Raw genomic sequence first — 3,681 nt, 5'->3', positions numbered from 1 at the left:
AAATTGATTGAAAATAGTCAAGAGCAAAACAGAGAGCTTATGAACTCCATGGAAAAGCACCATGAGGAGAAAATGCGCCGAATATATCGTATGCTAAAACTAATGGAGAAGTCCTTGGACAAATAATTCACCTCATGAATTTTATTCATTTACAGGACTGGCAAAGTCCCAGTATTTTAGTTTTCTATGACGAAGTCTTCATTATTTTCAGCAATATCAGTTGTAGAACACCACACAGGCACCGAAAGTGTGGATAGTGTGTATACATCTTATGTAAATACCCCCCTTTAGACCCAATGAAATTGTTTTAAATATAGAATCAATTTTTAAAAAAAAATATTTTGTTTAAAGGGGGGGGGGTATATACATAAGATCTATACAAGCTATCCACACTTCAGGTGCTTGTGGAACACCACACCATTCATTCATTTTATTTCCCCAATGGTTGTGATAAAATCAGTGAAGGTCTTATCATATGTAATACTAAAACAAATTATTTCAAAACGAAATTATTGTTGTATTCTAGTTTCAAAATAATGAGAGAGTCTTTTCTGTGCTATAATTTGCATTTGCTTTTCCACAAAAAGTGAATAAAAGATTGACATTTGATTTGTTTGAAATGTAATCTAATACTTGTATGCAGCAAACTCTAGGCACATGCATAATTATACTAAATACTGTGATAATGAAAAGTCTTTACAAGGGCATTGTATCCATTAGCTGCTGTCTGAATAATGCGCCATCCCTCCGGTCAACATAAATGTTTGGGTAGACATTAGGATGCCCGTCGTCATCATTGTCTATAAAGGCTTCAACGTCATCGTGATGCAAAACACACAGTTTATGCAGGATGCATCCTGAAATAATCAGTGAGACTATACGGAACAGCTTTCGAAAAGTTATTTCTCGTAGCCTCCTAAATCTTCCTTTTAAGTGCACATATACTCGCTCAACAATTTGTCTTGCGGAGGACAGCATCTGATTAAATCGGCGTTGTTGTGCATTCAGTCTTCCATTGTCTCGGAAAGGCGTTACCAACCAATTCCTCAGGGGTAGGCACTGTCCGCGATCATAAATTTTCCATGCACTACACATTGTCCATTTTCGACCTTGTCGAACAAAGAAGAATTTCGGAGAACACGTGCATCATGGGTGTACCCAGGCCAGCCCGTGTACGCATCATGTATAAGCATGTCACAGTCTGCCACAACCTCTTTATTTCAGTAGAATCACATTAGGGATAATTAGTCAGATCATTAAAAATGGTTTTATATGATTAATACTTTGTCGTATTGATGAAAAAAAATGAATGGCATTAACGTAGAGTTTACACATGTAATTTACCTGTAGTTGGATGGAAGGGAAGTTTTTTCGGTTGAAAAAATCTCTGTCACCACCAGGGGCTGTTGTTAACCGAATATGCCTTCCATCCAAGGAACCAATAACGCCTCGCAAACCAGACTGGAGTTGAAATTCCCTTGATATAGCTTGTCGTGTATAAGGATCGGGCCAGTTAATCACCTAAAACATATTTATACACATGCATGGATACAAACTTATTTTACTATCTTATATTTAGATTGAAATCTTAAAAATAATCTCTACCACGATTTCAACTTACGTTAACCATGTTTTCGTTGATCGCATTTGATACCGTGATTACGATTTCGTGAACAATTGTAATGCCTACTGCAAATGTATTGCTAACTCCTCTTAACGTTTTCTGGTTCGCCATGTACCAAAGAAATACCAGCAGTGTTTTATTGGGCGGTATTGGTTCAGAACCACCAGGCCATGCGTTATCATCTGTGATATAATCTAAAACTAAATTCAGTATTATTTCATAAATTTCCGGGCTCACTCGTTTGTTTGTTGTCAAATTGTGGCACAATGTTTTCCTAAAAGCCTCCAAGTCTTGGAATATAACGCCGATCTAGATTTAAAAGAATTTGAATGATCCAGGTCTGCTTTATCGCGAGCAAAACAAAATGTCCGTTTCATCTTCAATAAATAAATCTTCATACAATTGTGCTTTGATGACATTCTCCATTTTGGAGAGTTTCTAGAGTCAAGGAAAATAATTCGCGTCTAAATCTGCGTGCGCATCAAGAGTTTCATATCCAGAGGTAAAACGAGAGTACGACGTGATACCAAAGGTGGGATTAGGTCCCTAGGAGGAGTAAGCATCCCCTGCCAACCGGTCACACCTGCCGTGAGCTCTATATTTTCATCAAGTAAACGGAGTAGCCCGTAGTCAAAATTAATAAGTAAAGAATTCGAATGGTCTAACAATTGGTATGAAACACGTCATACAACATTTGATTCAAAGATAGGTTGTGTTGGCAAACTAGATCATTATAACGACCATAGAATTTGTGAAATGCTAAACTAGACTCTGAGAACATTCAACGGGTAATGCATTGTGTAACATTATTTACAACCCACTTGATGGACTAAACACTGATAATAAAAGCTACAATTGTCAAATCACATTTTTACATTTAATATTTCTACATTTACACTGAACAAATGGTGTATGGTGTAGTTACAAATGTAGTTTAATTCAGGGATAGCATCTGGACGCCGTTGACTTTCTGTAGGAGTTACCGGTAGAACGTGGGCAATCACATGTACAAGATATGTTTATTTCACTATGTTACTGTCTGTTTACTTCTTCATTTTATCATATGTTAGTAAATAATCAGTAAACAACTGCACTATTAAAAGTTCCTGAAGACTTGCCATTCCAAGCCATCAATTCACATGAGTCAGTTATACCACTGCATACACTAAATTCAGGTTGTAATGCATTACATATGCAAAAACAAATTCAAATTAGAATGGTTTCTGTTAAAGTAACTTCAAATGTTGGCTAAAGTAATGAATTTGCTTTAAATAGTAGATTGCTGTTTTATAATGGGTGTTCTAAAAATGCTAATTGCTGATTTCAAACAAATGTTTATGGCATGTTTGTACAGTTGAAATGAATACTGAAGCACTTCCTGGCCTACCTCAGAAACAGTCAAAGGGAACTCAATTAGGACTAAAGTGAGGGAGCTACAGAAGTACAGGTAGATTTTGATATTTATCACACAGCATTACTTTTCCCATGTTCGTAACACGCAGGTATGGGTTCGGAAAAAATGATATGAACTCGTAGCACAAGTTCATAATTATGCAAATTAGATAGGTAAATTATTCATGCGCTACATAAACAAAACAACATGTCATCCTTTGAATAGTAAAAGACCTTGTTTTGTCGCCAAGGTTGTTCCAAGAGGATTTTGTGTCTTTTATGAAGTGGAAATTATTTCAAGTTTCTTCAAACCGTAACGTGGCGACGACGTGAAAGCAAAAAATTCGGGTCGTGAAATGGACAGTAAATTAAAATGTGCGTTTAATGATAGTTGTGTGATAAATAGAATAGTTTTACTGTGAAAATTCCCTTGTATTGGAATTTGCCCAATTGTGATCACCAGTATGCATACTATTATAATATGATGGATTGTTTAGATGTTCAGGTAGACAAGATGCTGGTTTTCAGACTGATTGGATGGCTGTATAATGTTTAATGTCTCTCTTGAGAATGTTCACTCATAAGGAAACGTCATCATTACCGGTGAAGGGCTGCAAAATTTAGGCCAATGATCGACGCTTACGGCCTTTGAGCAGGGAGGGATC

At 36.5% G+C, this 3,681-nt stretch overlaps 1 pseudogene; it reads right to left on the bottom strand.

Moving 5' to 3' along the window:
- Positions 1-696: 696 nt before the first annotated feature.
- On the bottom strand, positions 697-3,111 carry LOC125676617 (uncharacterized; annotated as a pseudogene).
- Between the last annotated feature and the right edge of the window lie 570 nt (positions 3,112-3,681).

The sequence above is a fragment of the Ostrea edulis genome, chromosome 3 (genome assembly GCF_947568905.1).
Source record: "Ostrea edulis chromosome 3, xbOstEdul1.1, whole genome shotgun sequence".
Taxonomy (NCBI): Eukaryota; Metazoa; Mollusca; class Bivalvia; order Ostreida; family Ostreidae; genus Ostrea; species Ostrea edulis.
The sequence above is the reverse complement of the archived record's forward strand: the minus strand, read 5'-3'. Positions and strand labels throughout refer to the sequence as shown.